General features: G+C 40.5%; 1 protein-coding gene across 1 annotated transcript in view; it reads left to right on the forward strand.

Moving 5' to 3' along the window:
- The window catches only part of CSMD1 (CUB and Sushi multiple domains 1), a 2074981-nt gene that overhangs the window by 1047673 nt on the left and 1006234 nt on the right, over positions 1-21074 (forward strand). The window lies entirely within an intron of this gene.

The raw sequence follows: 21074 nt of genomic DNA on the forward strand, positions 1-21074 counted from the left end.
TGATTAAAATAGAAAATACATTATTTCTCGGGATTTAATCCAAGACTTGTAAGTGTGTGTGTGTGTGTGTGTGTGTGTGTGTGTGTGTGTGTGTCTGTCTGTCGGTCTATGAATGCCTGCAGCCTGCCAGGTGTGGCATATGTTGCGGTGGCCGATACCATGAGACACAGCACATGATCTTCGCCCTCAAAGACCTTGTAGGCTAATTGAAAAAATAATGAATATGAGTAGTGCATGCCAAAAACTGCAAACCAGTGCTTACAGAAAAGAAATTGGCAACAAAATAAGCCTGAAACAAAACAATACAATTTTCTCCCAGGAACTGATTCTCCTATTCCTTCCAATAAATAAATAACAGAAATAGAAATATATATCTAGAAAAAATATATGTAGGTAATTACATATAATATCTGATATATATATATATATATATATATATATATATATAACATATATCAGAATTGTTTTTAAGATGCAAGACATGGATGTTTATAAATTTGGGAGAGAGAATGACTGAGCAAGATGTTATGTCTTTCCCTCTTCTCCATCACTTACCATCCAAGCCCCTCTGCATATTCAATTTAAGTATCTTTGCAATATTGATTAAATATGGGAGGAAATCATTTAGCCAATGAGCTGACAATCTGGCGTATTTTACACTGTGGTACCTTAGACCTTTCCTCCTTTGCCATCCTGTTAACTGAGATATTATAAGTAGCATGGATGGAAGCCTATTCCCAAAAGAGTACATTCATAGCCCCCACTCCTGGACCTTCATTATTTTATTCTAGAGTCATTCATTCTCTCACCAGTGTCTTTTGCTTCTGTCTAAAATTGAATGTATGCTTCATATTAACATTTTATTCTCCCTAAATTATGCCTTTTCAAAAGACTTTGACAGTTCTTATTTCTTATAAAATCATAATCATTGGTTGGGCGCCGTGGCTCACACCTGTAGTCCTAGCACTTTGGGAGGCCAAGGTGGGCGGAATACGAGGTCAGGAGTTCAAGACCAGCCTGGCCAACATGGTGAAACCTGGACTGTACTAAAGATACAAAAAGTTAGCCAGGTGTGGTGTCGCATGCCTCTAATCCTAGCTAGAGGCAGGAGAGGCTGAGGCAGGAGAATCTCCCGAACCCAGGAGGCGGAGGTTGCAGTGAGCCGAGATGGTATCACTGCACTCCAGCCTGGGTGACAGGGCAAGACTCCATCTCAAAAAAACAAAAAGATAAAAAGAAATTTAAAAAGATCATAACCATTAACTCTCAGGCCTGGAATTGAAAGCCCTCTCTTTCTTGACCTAGTTGTTCAGGCTCTATTATTTCAGCCGAACCACAGTTTTTCCACTTTACTTTGGTTTTGTGATATCCTCTACTCAAACAGAGAATTCTGCCCATAAACATTCTACCCTTTCTTCCAAGGCCATCATGAAAACTGTGTCTCCATGGCAATGTATTTGTAGAACACTTGTCTTATTTAAGCACCAAGGAACATGACCTTCATAGTAGCATTTCAGAAACCGATGCTTAGAGATCTGAGTTCCTTGTTTAAGGGAAGAGACCAAAGGCTACGTGGAAAACCTTGATCATCTCCGTTCAAGTTCAGCCCCTCCTCCCGCCCTTGTCTCCTGGTCTTTGGTTGGGCACTCTTGCTGTTAAAAAACAAGAAACTATTAAAATATCAATAACACAATTACAACAATAATAGCCTTGAGTTATCCATTTACTAAGACAGCTACTGTGACCAGTGCTTTATGTAATGTATCGCAATATTTACAACCACATTGTGTAGAAACTGTATCACCCCACTTTATAAACAGGAAAACCCATGGTCTGGAGAGTTTTATGTGACTCGCCAAGAATTACATGATGAGGATAAACCCCCAAAATGAAGACAAATATTTAAGAACATAATCATATTTAACTTTTTAAAAGTAGACATAATATGCAATCACACTTTTTCGAAAGTGGAAACCCTGCTTAGTGAATAACCATGTATTATTTCATTTGTGAGCTTAACAGATTCTCAACAAATAATTGTTGGATACGTTAGTCCTTTATGAAGGATACTAGACGGTGTGTGTGTCATGTAAGTGCATTAAAATGGATTTTGAAGCATTTAATTTATTTAATAATTATGATCCATTTTAAAATAAAAATATAAAGACACTTCAACTTTAATAGCAAAATTTAAATATTTCTTTTCTACTAGCTAAAACATTACAATTGGAATTTGAGTAGCTCAGAGTAAGGGAGGAGACCACCCCTCATATTGTCTTATGCCCAATTTCTGCCTCCAAAGAAAGAAGAAGTAAAAACTAAAAGGCAGAAATGAAATCCACAGGCAGACAGTCCAGTGCCACACGCTGGGCCTGGTAGTTAAAGATCGACCCCTGACCTAATTGGTTCTGTTGTCTATAGGTTACAAACATTGTATAGAAATGCACTGTGAAAATCCCTGTCTTGTTTTGTTCCGATCTAATTACCGGTGCATGCAGCCCCCAGTCACGTACCCACTGCTTGCTCAATCACGACCCTCTCACATGCACCCCCTTAGAGTTGTGAGCCCTTGAAAGGGACAGGAATTGCTCACTCGGGGAGCTCGGCTCTCGAGACAGAAGTCTTGCCGATGCCCCCGGCCGAGTAAACCCCTTCCTTCTTTAAGTTGGTGTCTGAGTTTTGTCTGTGGCTCATCCTGCTACAAGAGAATTAACCTGGAAGACTTCTCCAACGTATTTATTTCCTGGTGGCGGTCATTTCTTCCTATCAGAGCTTAGAGTATGGCAGGCTAGAGAGACAATACAAATGCTACAAAATGAGGCGTACCAGCACCTGTCTCTCCTTCCACTGGCTGATTAAGGCCTCAGTCAAAACACAGGATCTATGCTAAATTATATGTTGGAATTAATACAAACACATGTGAATTAAGTTGTACCAATGCTCAAATAAGTCACGGTGACATGGTGAGACGTATGGCCGCATGACTGTGGAACGCTCCCTGAAGCAGCCTGTGAGCTCTAAGCCCCAAAGGAGGTATATCCACAAAAAGCATAATTTAGTAAATCACTCTCATTTATGTAGTCTTTAAAAAAAATAAATGCCTTTAATGTTTACTTGTTAAGATGAAATTGGTCTTTACCCTCTTGGGTGAATTTTATGCAAAACTTTTTTTCTGAAAGCAGGTTCTTTTTACTGTTGACAAAAAAGTTATTCAAGCAAGCACCTCATGCTGGGCTATTAATGAAAGTAATTTATGCAAAGCATGAAGGTTCTTTGTGCATTCTGGGGATGTTTCAACTCATTCTATTTGACTTAATACCTTTAAATCCAACAAACTTTTTTTTTTTTTTCCTGAAAGGGAGGAAATTTGGGATAGAATGAGTTAGAAATTCTTCCAAGTGTCAATCAACATATATACCTTCATTTCTTAAACTGGGGTTTTAAGATTATATTTAAGTTTGATGTTGATTTGATTTCAAAGTATTAAGTTTCTCTCTGACTTAGGTTGCTATACATACACTATACTATTGTGATATACATATAGCTTTTGTTTTGCTATCAAAATTATTGCAATTTGTCTAGGATGAAATCTATGTATATTCAGTTACATACAAACTTATATACACATAGCTTTAGTATTTAAAAATGAAACAATATACCATATGTGCTACTAAATTTAAACTTTATTTTTTGTTTACTTTGTATATTTTAATATTTTTAAATTGAAATATGAATTTTGTTTTATAATAGAAAATTTTCTGAATTTTAAAATGTACACCCCAAATATTTCTATTGTATAATCAATTATGAGGCATTCATTCACCTTAGGTTGGACTAAGAGACCAGCGAGGTATTTTCAAGCTACTTAGGAACCATGCAGTATAGGATATCATACATTACTGAAAGTAATGCTAAGTAAACACCACATGCTCTTTCCAACACATTTAATTGGCTTATCTGGGTGAGAGCCATGAATGTGGAACCTTTGTTATTCATTCATTCGTCAAACTCATAATTACAAGTACAGTGTTCAAAACACTGAGGCCAGGTGCGCTGGCTCACACCTATAATCCCAGCACTTTGGGAGGCCGAGACGGGCAGATTACTGGAGGTCAAGAGTTTGAGACAAGCCTAGCTAACATGGTAAAACCCCATCTCTACTAAAAAATGCAAAAATTAGCCAGATGTGGTGGTGCATACCTGTAATCCCAGCTACTTGGGGAGGCTGAGGCAGGAGAATCCCTTGAACCTGGGAGGCAGAGGTTGCAGTGAGCCGAGATCTCACCACTGCACTCCAGCTTGGGTGACGGAGCAACGATCCATCTAAAAAACAAAAACAAAACAAAACCAAAACTGAGTGAAAAGTTTTGTGGAAAAAATTAGACAATGATAAAAACAGACTTCAATTGTTTTACAGCTTGAGTAATAGAAATCATGTCTGTTTTACCACAACATGTAAAATGTGAAAAGAAACTTATTGCCCTCAGTATTTTTAAAAATATGGATATTGTGGAAACATAGATGCCAGCCTCTTAGAGTGTCCAGCCTTGAGTCCCACCCGAAGAGTCTGCAAGAAAAGGCACCACCTCTGCACCATACTCCACACCAACTGCTCTGATTTCCACATCTTACTGCAATTGAATGTCCATGCTCTCCTTTCTTCTTCATAGCATGGATTTCATTGCTTATTCCTCATGTGAAATCATGACCCTGACACTTTGCTCACCTGCAATTAGTCTACTACCTTAATATAGCGGTTCCTGCATGCTTGGTATCACAAACAGGGGGCTAACATCCAAGGGTGACACCCAGCTGCGAGGTGAGGGTGGTAGACCTCGAATCTAGGGCTGCTGGGTGACAACACCTGTGCTGCCTCACTCTGTGCTACTGCACTGCACTTGGGATCTTAATCCTGCAGATCTGTGACTGCTGGAACAAAATCCCAAGTTGAATGTGTAGGGGAGTTCCAGGACAGAAGAACCTAATCATGACCAAATCTGGAGTGCACAGAAGAAAATCTTGACAGGTGCAGAACAGTCCCATTAGGAATGTGGTTTATTCAAACCACCTCAGCAGAACAGGTCCATAAAGTAGGTGCTGAGGCGTGGGCTGGACACAAAGGAGGACGGTCCTGGCTCAGTCTGAGCCCAAGCTCAAGTTATCTCTGAGAATGATGGTCCGTATACCTTCTCACATACCCACGAACTCTAAGGAAATAAGGTGGCAAAAGCAAGCATATCTTTGTGCAGATTTGTGATGTTTTGCTATACTGCTTTTCCTTTCAACATGTGGTATTTGAGGAAGAAAGCACCCAAGACCATTCATTTTGGAGCAATGACTAGAGAAGTCGTAAAGCATGATGCGCTATGTTTTAGGACTAAAGGGGCATCTGTTCCTCATGATGCTGCTTTATTTATTTAATAGTGTTTCTAGGGGGAAATATTAAAAACTCAGTGCACCGTTATCAAGGCTGATGCCTTCATCATGAAAGACCGGGCTTTACTACATAAGCAGGAAATGCTCTCATGAATATTCCAGCAACCTATTTTTTTTTGAAGTTTGCTTTCACTTTGTATATTATTTGTTTATTACCAGGAATGTTACATAAAGAGATTTTGTGTTACAAATGATGCCTGAGTAAATTATGATTTCAAAGCATTTTTATAGATACCTTAGTGGAAATTTCTGCCTAGGATAGATTTCCTAGTGTCTTCACAAAGCAAGACCAAAATCTTAGTAAGAAACGCATATGGGGCCAGACTTTTAAAATGTCATTTTTAATTTAAATCTGTGTCAAAGATCACCTTTGGGGAAATCTGGCACTTGGGGAAAATAAACTGAAACTGTAGTTCAGTGGGGTCTAGATCATCAGAATCCTTGTTCTTCAATGGCTTACCTGGTTTAAAATGTTTCCTTAATTGAAAGGATGACTTTTATGCTTATATAACTTTTGTGCTTATAACTCATAATCCTTTTTCTTCAGTAGCTTACTTGGTTAAGAAAATTTCCTTAATTGAGACAATGACTTGTATGCTTATAGGCAGAGAAAATGATAACTTAGCAAGAAGAGATGCAATTTTTAATCATTAGCTTCTTGGAGACTTTGTAGATTTTCAGTTTGTTCATGTTCAATTTTGTTTGAATTCTGAATTATCTTCATTTGTAAAATGCGAATTGTAATGTATAATTTATATTTTTCAGAGAATTTAATGTGTTTTTAAAAGAATTTAAATCATACAGACAATATTAAGAGGATGGTATTATTCCTTTATTCCAGAGGAATAATCTAAGCCTGAAGGACTTTTGTGATATGTGCTTTGTACAAGCATTAGGTATAAATGTCTCTCATTTTACGACAATGTTATGACTGCAAAGTAATTCTAATTCAGTAAAAATAATAAATTATAATTTACCAGTTTCTACATATGTTTTTTATCATAACTTCTTGATTTTCAATCAGTGAAATTTTAAAATGAATTAAATTTATCCCCAAAAAGAAATTTAGCTTATTAAATTTATCTTTATAAAAAGTTTTATCATAACTTCTTGATTTTAAATCCAATCAGTGCATATTAATATTTCCATTAGTATTAAATACAATATTTAAAATAACTTTTTGCTTTATCAATAATAAAATCTTCAAGACTAAAACTGCTTTCCTAATTGGCATACTTAAATGCTAATTTTTAAATTTTCTCAGTATTTTATAAGAATCAGTCTTTAAAGGCATAAATGACATTTGCCCTCAGTGTTGAAAGTTGTATTTCTCACTAGCATTGATGCCATGACATTCACGCCATGCTTTTAAGTTTGTAGCATGATAAGGAAAGGGTGTTAATTACATCTGGAAACTTGAATATATTTTAAAGGTTTGCAGAATAACATTTGCTAAATTCCTTATTAGATGTCACTTAGGATTTGCTGTTCCCAGAATCTGAGGGGAGGAAATAAAACTTTCTTAGAAAATAGATTCCATGATTGAAAGAAACATTCACAAATAAAGGCAATATGCAATAAGATACACTGCAAAAATATCTGTAAGTTTCTATCATTATCATTTTGAACAACCTGTGTTTCCACTTAGCTCCAGCACTGTTGTCTAACAAGATGATCGTCCCGAAATGCATACCCTGAGATCCCCGGGAGGCTCCTTGCAAAGGCTCGAAATAGCTTCCCACACATACTGTCCGTAACAGATCCTTCTTTATTTCATAAATGTTCAAGTACCGCATGATCAAATGCCTAGTACAGGGCTTCAGGGAATACCCAGATATCTAAATAATAATAGGAATAAAGGCAGATCGCACACGATGTACATCACAGTAGAGAAAGTTTTTCTGCGCATCACTTGGTGTATAATGCCAGAAGGCGCTAGCAGGTCAAAGTACCTGCAGCTATTCCAATCACAAAACTGAACGTATACCTAAGTTTCTGTGTCTTTCACTGCAGTTTCAAAACCTTCTGTGTTCAGGTACATCATATGAAGAAACTTACCTTCTGCACTAGAATATAAGTCAAATAAGGGAGAACATAGCAAAAATATAAATTAAATTATAAGTGAGATGCTGTCATTTTGTCAAATTATTTTTAGATTAAAAGAGACAAAAACTATGGGAACTCTCTTTCTCTCTGCTTTCTTTCATTCATTCTTTCATTCTTTCTTTCTTTCATTCTGGACGGAATCTCGCTCTGTCGCCCAGGCTTGAGTACAGTGCTGTGATCTCGGCTCACTGCAAGCGCCGCCTCCGAGGTTCAAGTGATCTTCCCACTTCAGCCTCTCGAGTACCTGGAACTACAGGCTGGCGCCACCACACCCAGCTGATTTTGGTATTTTTAGTAGAGATGGGTTTTTTTTGCCATGTTGCCCAGACTGATCCCAGACTTCTGGCCTCAAGGCCTCCTGCCTTGGCATCCTAAAGTGCTGGGATTACACGTGTGATCCACCCTGCCCTGTCTAGAAGCTACAGGAATTTTTTAAATCAGTTTTTAGAAAGATGCACTGTAGCTTCTTATACTCAAATTATGCTTTAAAATATGTAAAGACTGGTGTGGAACATAAAATGAAAGCTTGTGACAGAGGTGTTGTTAAGAGCCGAGCTTGAGAAACATGGTGCTGGGGGGTAGGAAGCCTGGAGAAGCACAGAGAAGCCACCCCAGAGTGGGGAGGCGGGAGACGCCTGGGAGAAGCCACCCCAGAGTGGGGAGGCGGGAGACGCCTGGGAGAAGCCACCCCAGAGTGGGGAGGGAGGCGGGAGACGCCTGGAGAAGCCACCCCAGAGTGGGGAGGCGGGAGACGCCTGGGAGAAGCCACCCCAGAGTGGGGAGGCGGGAGACGCCTGGGAGAAGCCACCCCAGAGTGGGGAGGGGGAGACGCCTGGGAGAAGCCACCCCAGAGTGGGGAGGCGGGAGACGCTGGGAGAAGCCACCCCAGAGTGGGGAGGCGGGAGACGCCTGGGAGAAGCCACCCCAGAGTGGGGAGGCGGGAGACGCCTGGGAGAAGCCACCCCAGAGTGGGGAGGCGGGAGACGCCTGGGAGAAGCCACCCCAGAGTGGGGAGGCGGGAGACGCCTGGGAGAAGGCCCAACCCAGGAGCTCACAGATCCTAAGGCAAGGCCAGGGCTCAAAAGATGTGAACTGCACGAATGATTGTGTGTTAGAATTGTTCACGTTCAGTGAATAACTGTTGTCTTTTTCCATTATCATCTACTTACACTTCACCTACTACACAATTTCCTCTGCAGATCCTTCTGGTGTGTATCAGAGATAAAGCCATAATAACGTTCCTCTTTGGAGTGGACAGAAGGGTGCTTTGTGTGACCTGACCCATTGGATTTAAACCACAAAAGCCTCACCTCTGGCCCTCAGTGATGTCCTGATCCATTTCCCTCTTTAACATTTTGTTTGTAGAGGCTAATTTGTATTTTACAATATGTGGTGAGCCTCATTTAAATTATTCAAATGTGGGTATGTGAATGGATAAAGAACAAACAGATAAATGAATAAACTGATACCTCAGTAAATGAATAATAGAACTAAACCCAGAAGAATGTATTTCTAAAATGTTAGTGATAAGCAGGAACAATTTCAATTCTAATTCATTTTAAAAAATAAAACATATTTCAAAAATGTGCACATGCTTCCATGACTTCACTATCTTTTTCTGCCTCCTTTTTGGTTTTCTAGAGAGTGAAACAGCTTATACATATGAACAAACCTGCACGTTGTGCACATGTACCCTAGAACTTAAAGTATAATTAAAAAAAAAAAGTTATTGTTCAAGGAGCAAGTTAGAAAAAAAAAAGAGTTATAAAAATGAAACTTTTTTTTCCACATCCCCACAAAAAACCACATTGTAATATTACAAAACAATGATAGAAAACGTAGTCTATCTTCGTGTTCATTTATGGATTTCTGGGTTAGGATATTTGTTTTCTCCAAAATAATAATTTCATTTTTTCATTTGCTTGCCAGTAGGACAGAATGCTCATTAAGACTTTGGCAGCTTCATTAACATGTGGACTTTTCCTTCAAGTAGCATTATAATATTAAAAGTTAAGATAGCACATGAACAGTACACAGGCACAACTAAGAGAATGGTATTCTATTAGTTGTCTTCTCTGGTTTAATCTAGAATGTTAAGCAAGCAAAAAGAAAGTAAAAATATTTTCAAATATTTTATACCCTGCAGGATTGGCTGCCCTGAGAAGTATAACACCAGCCAAACAAAGGAGATTATTATACAGCAATAGCCCCAAATCAGCTCCAGTGTGCCTCTTATGGGCTGCATAATTATGATTATCCCTTCATTTCCTCTGAGCTTTATAAACCTAACAACACTATTCTTCTTGGCATGGAAAATAAATATTCATTCCCCTCCTCTCCCCTTTTCTTTTCTTTTTCACATGGTCTTGCTCTGTTGCCCAGGCTGGAGTGCAGTGACATGATTATAGCTCACTGCAACCTCGAACTCCTGAGCTCAAGCAGTCCTTCCAAACCTCAGCCTTCTAAGTAGCTAGGACTACAAGTATGCACCACCATGCCCAGCTAATTTTTTTTTAAATATTATTTTTTATAGAGAAGGGTGTGGCCATGTTGCCAAGGTTGGTCTAAACCTCCTGGACCCAAGTGATTCTCCTGTCTTGGTCTCCCAAAGTGCTGGGTTTACAGGTGGGGGCCACTGCACCCAGCCTGACATATATTTTTATGCTTCCCTGCCTTGGTGCCTAGAATGTAGAACACACAAATATTTGTTGAATTAAAAAAACAATTGAAAAAGTGTTTCTAAAGGAACAAAAGTACATGTATCCCCACTGCAATAGTGAAACCTGTACACAAAGGCTGTCTTTGTCCCTGTATTTCTGTCTTCTCATTTTGAGAAATGTTTTAGTTCTGCGGTTATATCAGGGATTTAGCAGAGCTGGGCATGAAGTTGTGGGAGAAAGAGGCAGGAAATTAGGAACAGGAACGTGAGGAAATAGTTTCTAAAGACACATAGAGAGCTCCCCAGCGTTTTTGTCTCCTTCGTTATTTCTTCCATCTGAGATAGGCCTATTACTCTCTTTCTACCTCCATGTGGGTTTCATTTTTTTAGGGCCAACAAGAAAACAGATGCAACCTTTCTATACGGAAAAGGTAACATTCTTTCTAGATATTAAACTAGTGTTTAGTGCTTGCAACAATGCAGAGATAATCACCTGTACATTTGCACCATTCCAAGGAGTTCCTAGTCTGGAAGAGCCACCAACATTCTCTCTCCCTTCCCTAAAGGCTGGGTGTCCTTCAAGCTCCTGAGTCTATTCTTCCAGAGGGTAAAACTCAGCTTTGAAGTTGGGCTAAATAATGTTCAGCCCAACTGAACTTTCTTGGAGTAGGGTTTCAAATACAGGTTCTGCCACACCGGGTAGTAACTTGTAATTCTCAATAGTCTTATCTAAAAAAGAAAATAATAACCTTTTAGTTTTGTTATCAGAATTAAATAATTATGTACGCAAAACATGGGGCATAGTATTTGATACATATTAAGTATTTGATAAAAAGTAGCCATTATATTTACTGAGTTTCCACCTCTCCTCTTTATTTTTCCTACAATCTCTTTAGGAATGTACATGGAAGATGATGAAACTCAAGGTATCACAAGGCAACAGCATGGTGGCTAAGCATACATGCCTCGAGTTAGACTTCTGTGCTTCAAATTCTATGTCTCTCACTTCTAATTGTGCAATAAGGCAGCTGACTAACATCTTGGTGATTCAGTTTCCCCATCTAGAAATGGGGATAATAATAGTTTCAATGTCATGGTTTCATTGTTTTAAAAATCAAATGCATTAATGTGTGTAAAAAGTTAACACCACCACCTGGCACATTATATGCTATCTACACTTAGCTATGGTTAATACCCCAAAGTTGTGCAACCTTTTTAAATCTAAGATAATTAGATTTTGGTTCAAGACTTGGTCAGACCTTATATGGGTTAGAAAGGAAACCTGGCTGTGCATGGTGGCTCATGCCAAATAATCCCAGCACTTTGGGAAGCTGAGGCAGGTGGATCACCTGAGGTCGGGAGTTCACGACCAGCCTGGCCAACGTGGTGAAACCCTGACTTTACTGAAAATACAAAAAATTAGCTAGGTGTGGTGTTGGGTGTCTGTAATCCCAATTGCTTTAACCTGGGAGGTGGAGGTTGAAGTGAGCCGAGATCGTGCCATTCATTGCACTCCAGCCTGGGCAACAGAGTGAGACTCCATCTCAAAAAAAAAAAAAAAAAAAAAAAAGAAGAAAAAGGAAACCCTGGAACAGAGATCTCAGTGTGGCAGGGAGCAAGGTGACACCCTCAGTTAATCAACCAGAGATAGGATTGATTTCTAAGGGATATTAATTCACTGGGTGTCTATGTATTAGACCCTGTATTTTTTCTTAGTTTTGGTAGTTCTCAAAGAATCTTGGTGTCCACATATTTATCCTTTTTCTTCATCCTCTGAGACACTCTTTTAGAATCAGTGAAAGAGGAGGTAGTAATGTATTTATTGATGAGATATTCAGTTCTACAAAATGGAGCAGAGCAGGTAGCACCAATCTTCTGTGGAATATCTAAACATTTTTTTCAGACCCCAAATCATCTACTGACTTATTAGAGGTTGACTGACGGCTTCTAACCTGAGTAGAGAGAATGACATACCAGCACAAAATTCTACTTTATTTCTACTTTTTCCTTCTGGTTTATTTGTTGATCTGTATCTTGAATGGAAGCTTACAGTCAATTTTGGAAAATCTCTGAACCAGTAAGATGAAGGATGTATGGTTTTTTCTGTGGTGTAGCATGGAGTTTCACCAATAACACGCTGGATGTGTTTGGTGTTGATACTGCATGTCTCTTTTGCATGTCGTTTGGCATTGCCAGTGGGGTCTGTGGGGACCTCTCACAGTGAGAGGTGACGATGTGCTAGCAGCCCTCACTCAGCGCCTGCTCAGCCTCCGGCCTTGGCTTCCACTCTGGCGGCACTTGAGCCCTTCAGCCCGCCAAGGCACTGTGGGAGCCCCTCTCTGGGCTGGCTGAGGCCAGAGCCTCCTCCCTCTGCTTGCAGGGAGGTGTGGAGGGAGAGGCACGGTGGGAACCCCGGCTGCGTGCAGCGCTCGCAGGCACGGGCTCCGCCGACCCAGCACACGGAGCAGCTAGCTGGGGCTGCCGGCCCAGGGCAGTGAAGGGCTTAGTACCTGGGCCAGCAGCTGCAGAGGATGCGCTGGGTCCCCCAGCAGTGCCGGCCCGCGGGGGCTGCACTCAAATTCTCGCCGGGGCCCTAGCTGCCTCCCTGTGGGCCAGAGCTCGGGACCTGCAGCCTGCCCCTGCGGTGGGCTCCTGCGCAGCCTGAGCCTCCCCATGTGCTCCGCCCCCTGCTCCATGGCGCTCGGTTCCATAGACAGCCCAAGGGCTGAGGAGTGCAGGCGCCGCTGGGGACTGGCAGTCAGCTCCACCTGTAGCCCTGGTGCAGGATTCACTGGGTGAAGCCAGCTGGGCTCCTGAACTGGACAAGAACTTGGAGAACTTTTATATCTAGCGGGAGGATCATATGTGTACCAATCAGCACTCTGTATCTAGCTAACCTAGTGGAGACTTGGAGGACTAACCCTCTGTGACTCTGTGTCTATCTCAAGGATTGTGAACACACCAATCAGCACTCTGTGTCTAGCTCAAGGTTTGTAAATACACCAGTCAGTACTCTGTGTCTAGCTCAAGGTTTGTAAATGCACCAATTGGTACTCTGTCTAGCTAACTCTGTGTCTAGCTAACTAGCACTCTGTGACTCTGTGTCTAGCTCAAGGATTGTAAACGCACCAATCAGCACTCTGCCAAAATGGACCAATCAGCTCTCTGTAAAGTGGACCAATCAGCTCTCTGTAAAATGGACCAATCAGCTCTCTGTAAAGTGGACCAATCAGCTCTCTGTAAAATGGACCAATCAGCAGGATGTGGGTGGGGCCAGATAAGGGAATAAACGCAGGCTGGCCAAACCGACAGTGGCAATCCCTATCTAGTCCTTTTCCAGACTGTGGAAGGTTTGTTCTTTTGCTATTTGCAGTAAATGTTACTGCTGCTCGCTCTTTGGGTCCACGCTGCCATTGTGAGTTGTTATGAGCTGTAACACTTAACCGCAAAGGTCTGCAACTTCACTCCTGAAGCCAGTGAGACTACGAACCCATGGGGAAGAATGAACAACTCCAGACACGCTGCCTTTAAGAGCTATAACACTCACCGTGAAGGTCCACAGCTTCACTCCTGACAGCGAGACCACGAACCTAGAAGGAAGAAGCTCCAGATACATCTGAACGTCTGCAGGAACAAACTGTGGACACATCATCTTTAATCACTGTAACACTCACCGTGAGGGTCTGCGGTTTCATTCTTGAAGTCAGTGGGATCAAGAACCCACCAATTCTGGACACAGCAGGAGAAAGAGGCTCATTCAAGGTGCTCTGCATGTGGTCATGGGTGGTGGAGGACAGGGGGGCAGTGCTTCTCTCTTCCTGTTACAGGTAGTTAGGTACGAGGTAGGCTGCAGAGGGCTCCCCTGCCACGACCTACTAGAAATATCAGGTGATAGTTCAGTTTATCGCATTGCCACTCTAAAAATAATTCAGCAGTGCCAAGGAGAGGCCATTTCCTGATGGTCCACACCTATTAACATCAAAATGTTAATTGAATGCAGACCCCAGGGAGAAACAACTTCCTGCGTATACATGTTCAAGGACAAAGATGGCAGAGCGTGACTTTATGCGTACCTTCCACCAGAATAAGGAAGAAAGTCTCCAAGGCACATACATGTAACTCCCTGCCACACTGCGCATGCTCATTTCCAAGAGGCTAGGAGGGCGCTGCATGCATATAACGCCCGGCCACGTTAGGCGTGCTCAGTTCCGAGTGGTAAGGAGGCTGCGCATGTGGGCAGCCTGCTGTAAGGGAAAAATCATGGGAAAGAGCGGAGTCTATAAAAGTCCTGGGATCCAGCCAGGGGCGGTGGCTCATGCATGTAATCCCAACACTGTGGGAGGCCAAGGCAGGCGGATCACAAGGTCAGGAGTTCCAGCCTGACCAACACGGTGAAACGCCGTCTCTACTAAAAATGCCAAAAAATCATCCGGGCATGGTGGTGCGTGCCTGTAATCCCGGCTACTCGGGAAGCTGAGGCAGCAGAATCGCTTGAACGGGGAGGAGGAGGTTGCAGTGAGCTGAGATCACAACCGCCACTGCACTCCAGCCTGGGCGACAGAGCGAGACTCCAGCTCAAAAAAAAAAAGGAAGTCCTAGGATCCCAGTGAAATGGACCTTGACCATCTGTCTTTAACCTTCACGTGCCTGCTCTGTTCTCTCCCAAGCGCACCTTCCGTTCCTGTTTTAAGGCCTTTGAAAATAAACTTCCGCTCCTGCTCTGGACTTGCCTGGGTCTCTTTTTCTCCTCTATGCTCCTCGGTCAAATTCCTCCTTCTGAGGAGGCAAGGACTGAAGTTTCTGCAGACCCGTATGTGATTCCCCGCAGGAAACTGGGATCCCTCCCACTGGCCACATTCCTAGGCCCCTGCACAAGTTTCCTAGAGGCGGGGTCCTGGGGACAGGACTCCCAGGCGTGCGCCCTGCTTACCATGAGCAGGTGGTATTGAGACTTGAAGGCAGCACCTGTAGAGGAAGGAGGGACTCCTGGGCACCCTCAGCCTAAGGCCAGACCCAGAGCCACCGTTGCAGGGGCCGTTCCAGACAGTGGCCCAGAGCACAGTCCTGGGGCCTGCACAGCACCTCACACAGGAGACCACCCAGAGCGTTAGGCTTTCCAGAAACTTCAGGGAAAATAATACTTCTCATGGCTATGTAGCTCTGAGGTGTTGAGGGGCTTATGGATAAGCTCAGCCGTCACGTGGCGCAGCTCAGGGGCTCTGTGGGGGAATCTTCTCCTCAGTCCCCATGCCTGTCCACCCCTCATCTCTTCCCGCCATCACTTCCTCAGGCTCCCAGTCCCAGGGTTCTCAGGTGAGGCAGCTACCGTAGAAACCTTGAAATGTGTGTGCTTGGGCGCCCGTGACCCAGTTTAGTAACTCCAATTATCCCAGGGAAGGCCTGACGCTGTGAAACTCCACTCAGGGTGATGTCATTTTTTCCCTCTGGGACCCCCAAACTCAGCCCATACGCCTCTCTCTGTGTGTGTTTACCATCTCTTCTCTGTACAAAACAGTGCTTGAATAGAAACATTCTATGTACTCATTGCACATGAATATCTTAGTGTATATAAACACTTGACTTGCATTATATGACATGCAATGTTTATACATACTATGTAAAATATATGCTAAATAATGTTTTATGAGAGAATTTCTGAGTTGAATTCTCTTAATCCAGGGTAAACACTTCTCCTTAACTCCTGTATCAGTCTTATATTGTCTCGATTTTAATCCTAACATGTTTCTAGTGCTTCTACACAAATTAAAATCTCTAATCCAGTTTGAATTTTTTTTGTAAATGGTGTTTTTTAGGGTTCATGATCATTGATCTTTTCAGAGAAAGCGCTTGATTTTCTTCTTTTACAAATACTGTTTGTTTTCTGTTCTTTTCAATGATTATCATTTTGTCTTTAATATTTTTGTCTTTTGTATTTTTACAAAATAATGTTATTCTAATTTTTAAATAGTGTATTGTGGAGGGTTGTTTTGTATTCCTTTCTTTTTCATTAATGAAGGCATAAATTGCACTCTGAATACAGCTTTCATTGAGTTGCTTTGAGTTAGAGATGATTTGTTTTTTGCTCGTATTTTCACTGCATTCAAAATAACTTTCTGCTTTTATTTCTTTGATTAATGAGAGTATTGCTTAATAATCAAGTACTTCTTTTGTTTCTACTGAAGTGAAATGAAGATAACATACAATTAGCCGTTTTAAAATGTCCAATTCAGTGACATTTAGTGTATTCACAATGTTGTAAAACAACAATATCTCTTTGATTTCAAAATGTGTAATCACCCCAGGAAGATAGCTCTACCCATTAAGGAATTTCTTCCATTCTCCTCTCTCCCTGTCCCTTGGTGACTGCTGATCTGCTTTCTCCCTTTATGAATTTATACTCTTAAAAAGTTTTCCAAACCTGAAGGAGGTTTTGTTTGTGTGGGTTGTATCTGTCAGTACTAGAAAGTAGAACTGAGTTAAAGTATATGCAAATCAATTAATTTATGAAAATAATAACCCCTTTACATATCAATATACATATTTTTAATGAAGAAACTAAAATAAGTAGAATTAAAATAAATCTATTTTATGTTTGGTTCAACAAAAGATGGTTGAATTATTCTGTTGGCTTCTGCATGCAATTTATAGCCATGACACCTATCGTGTAGCCTCTAGAAAAATTTACTGTGTGCTCAGGAGAATAAAAGAGGATGGCATATACCATCTTGATCATCTTCTTATGAAAATTCTTTGCACCTCCAAGGCACCACGAAGAGTTTCTGCTCTGTCCCATTGGAGGTTTCTGGGACCATACTCTGAGAACCACTACTTAAATGATTTGTTATTTCTGTTTGGAAATTTAAAGATTTTATTTTTATTCAAGCAACTCATGAATTTTACCATTATTTACCTATGTCAGTATCTTTTTATCCATCTTATACATAAATGGTGAAGTTGTTCCAAGTGTAATCAGGGAAAATTTCCTTCATTATTACTTTCGTCATTATTTATTCTACGTCTATTTATCTCATTTTTTTTCTGGGAAACTGGTTATTTGAGATTTTTCTCTCCAGGACATCTTATATATTTTAATGTGCAAGTTACGTATTTAATTTTTCTTCTGTTAATTTTGTGTTATTATTTTTCACTTCTTTGCCAGCTCACTAATTTGTTCTCAGCACAGGTCACCCTCATTTTCTATTCATCTATTACATTTTAACCCCCCTGCCATGTTGTTAATACCATAAAGTCTCATTTTAAATTATAACTAAATATCTGCAAATGTTTATTTTTAAATTTAAAAAATTTTTAACCTTTCTTCCAATATTTTTGTCAGCTGTCTCCTAGAGTAGTAGTATTTCTCTGGTTGTTTTGTATGATGATGCCTGTCTTTGGCAATGTCTTTTACTTAGATAGATCATCATATTTACATGCTTAATTTCTGGGGCTCAGGTCTACCAATTGTTGTTCAAGCAGTTGGAATCCCACAAGGGGAGGACAATGCAGCACTCTACATCCCACTAATGAACAGAGTGTAAGTTACAGTCTACCCCAAATGCCCTTTGCGTTCATTTAATTAACAAGCTTACTGAATTCTTGAATTCCTGCTCTGTTCCAGACACTGGGCTGGTGCTTAAAAAGAGGGGAAGGTGCCATACAAGACACAAAGGTGGGCCGGGGCTGAGGAGGAAATCCACGCTGGCCTCAGTCACTCTCAGACCCATGCCCACCTATGCAGTCCCCACAAACTACCTCCCCAGGTCTTGTCTCACATGGGAGGAATTTACTTTAAAACATCTGTCTTTGTGAGACAAACAACTTTGAGACATCTCCTGCCTATAAATGTAGATATATTCTTTCAGATAAATATATAAAATTCAAGTATGATTTTCAGATAATTGAAACAGCTTTAAAAATCTCCCTACAGTGACTTTTGTAGATCAAAAACGGGGCTCAGTTGAATTATGTTCGTACTGTATCTGTTACATGATCAAAAAAGAAATCGTTTTTTCTTCTTGTCAGTTCAGCACTTGTTGAGAATATTGGGTTTCCTCATTTTTTATTAAGTATTCTTTGAAAGATAAATAAAATGTAATCTTTTAAAGAAAATATTCTACTTAGCACAGTATTTTAATATACTAAACCTATTATGACCGAAGAATTTGTTTATACCATGTACTGTTCGTTAGCGATGAGGTAAGAGATAAAGAAGATTGAAAACCCTAATTACATTTTGAGGAAGAAATTGTATCCACCACTCCATAATGCATTATTAAAGTGGCAGGAGAAACATTAACTTTTTAACCATCATGAAGAAAAAAATCAAACACGTTCCTGCTGAGCCACGACTTAATGGTGGTTCCATATTTCATGCAATATTGCTACAGGCAAGCAGAACGCTTATACTGAGGCTCTGTCATGCTGAGAAAACTGGCACTACGTGGATGGAGTCTGCAGAAATAAAGGGGCATGTTATGTTTGTGCATTAGCAGCTGAATCACTCGTGCACTGGAGATCCAGAAGAACCTCTCTCTTGTGACTTACATCGACCCCTAGGCCGACTGGAACTCGCGATTTCCCTATTCTTAAACTTAATGCAGACCAACTAAAGCCAGATGGCATTTCTAATTGGAAACCATCAAAATGGAGAATAGTTTCTTTTATTTTGATAATTTATGTTTAAGGATCAAACTACTAATTCATCAACGTAATTTTTCCACTACATGATGGGCAATTTCAGAGTCAATATTGGATCACAGCCTCTAGGGTCTTGCAGTTTATCTTTCTTCTGTAAGTCAGCCGATGTATAAATGCAGGTCAATGCAAGGTGTCTAATTATTATTATCATTGTCTTTAAGGAAGATTTTATTTTTTTTTTCTGGCAACCCAGTCCTGTCTGTAGCATGACAGCAAATGCCCACAGGAAATGCCCTGGGCCCTGGCAAATGTAGTGGATAATTTCATGCAAGCCTAGAGACATGTCTCTCTCCTGGCATGAGCCTCTCCATGTGTGTTTTCACCTCCTGCCTCAACACCTGGAGCTTGCCATGGAGGCACAATCTTGAATTGGGGCTGGATGAGGAGACCATGTTCCCAGGGCCAGGGATCCTCTCAATCAGTGAAAGATGGAAGCAGGTCATTGCCCCAACTTTCCAACTGTTAGAGGCAACAGTGCTTGTGGTTGTCTTGTGCACTTCTTGGAGATCCTGGTAGGATCAAGTCCCCATTGCTCACAGCATGAATCATGAAATGTGCCCTTGTAATACTCCTCCTCCTCCTCCTTTCCCTCATCCCTCTTGCCCCTTCGATCTTGTACCTAAAATCATCTCACAAACCACCCACCCTCAAGTTCTTCAATTAGTTCCCCGCCCCCCGCACAAAATAATCCCAAAACAACCCCAAAATAGACACACTTAGTGTTGCTAGCTTCTCTCTTTGCTCCTGACAGTGTAATAATAACCTTTTAATTTATATGTATTGGTGCTTAAAATGTATCATTTTCCAAAAATTGTTAGAGCTTCTATGTACCTCATCCATGTGATAGTTAAAATGGTTTGAAAAGTAAAATGGTGGTTTCCAGGGGCTGTGAGATTGAGGTGTTGGGGAGATCTTGGCCAAAGGCTACAAAATTTCAGTGAGACAGGAGGAATAACTTTAAGAGCTCTGTTATACAACATGGTAACTGTAGTTGGTAACATTATATTGTATTTTTGAAAATTGCTAACAGAAGATTTTGAGGGTTCTCACCACAAAGAAGTGATAAGGATGTAAAGCAATGCGTACGTTAATTAGCTCAATTTAACCATTCTACAATGTATCCATATTTTAAAACATTATGTTGCACAAATTGGTATAATTTGTATTTATTAATTAAAAATAGTTTTTAAAGACTTAGTAATATCACACTCATGAATTAGAAAACTCTAGTTCAGATTTCATGCATTTTAATTCTTATATACACAATTTCTTACCCTGGTGATAAATATTTTCCAGTAGCCCATCATCAGTTATTCTACTAATGCTTTTTGTACCAATCAGTGTTCTGAAAAAAAAAATCTCCTTTTTTGTTAGTTTCTGAATAATGAGAGCATTGAAAATTGGACATCTCTTGCAAAGAAAAATGTCTCTTCAAAATGATAACTGGGTAGTAAAACTGCTTTTGATTGTAATAGTCATAGTGAAGAAATGCACATCTCTTCCAGCTGATTAAGTCACAGTATTATTGATTGTTGGTTTTATTCATTATTAAGTTGGTGGAATGGGACTCGTTGGACTTTGCATTATTTTTTAGGGAAGTTGTACTTGTAGATAATATAAAGCAGTAGGTATCTGGAATTGATGTTAGAACAGGGTCATCATTCATCATGAACAAGTTCACAGTCAAGATCTTTGTCCAGCAAACAAATATAATATACCTAAAATAAAACACCAAAAACCAAACTATTCAAAACAACTTCTTGAGAAAATTTCCCTGACAATAAAGAAGGATCACATTCAAAGTGTGTCTTACAACCTAGCGTCTTTCCCCCATGTTCCTTGTTCTCCCTCCTTCTTCTGTATGGTGTCAGTGCTGCCCAAGTCCTCTTCATTCATTTATTAAAGCCTCTGTCCCAAGTTTTAAGCCCCTTATACTCTTCAAATGCAGACTAACATAACTTTGTTTTTATTTTTTAACAAATATATATAGCACATACTATATATGGGACACTGTTGTTGTTATTATTATTATTATTTAGACGGAGTCTCGCTCTGTCACCACTCTGGAGTGCAGTGGTGCAATCTTGTCTCATTGCAACCTAAGCCTCCCGGGTTAAAGCAATTTTCCTGCCTCAGCCTACAGAGTAGCTGGGACTAAAGGCATGCGCCACCACGC

The sequence above is a fragment of the Trachypithecus francoisi genome, unplaced genomic scaffold (genome assembly GCF_009764315.1).
Source record: "Trachypithecus francoisi isolate TF-2019V2 unplaced genomic scaffold, Tfra_2.0 Contig01558, whole genome shotgun sequence".
NCBI classification, from domain to species: domain Eukaryota; kingdom Metazoa; phylum Chordata; class Mammalia; order Primates; family Cercopithecidae; genus Trachypithecus; species Trachypithecus francoisi.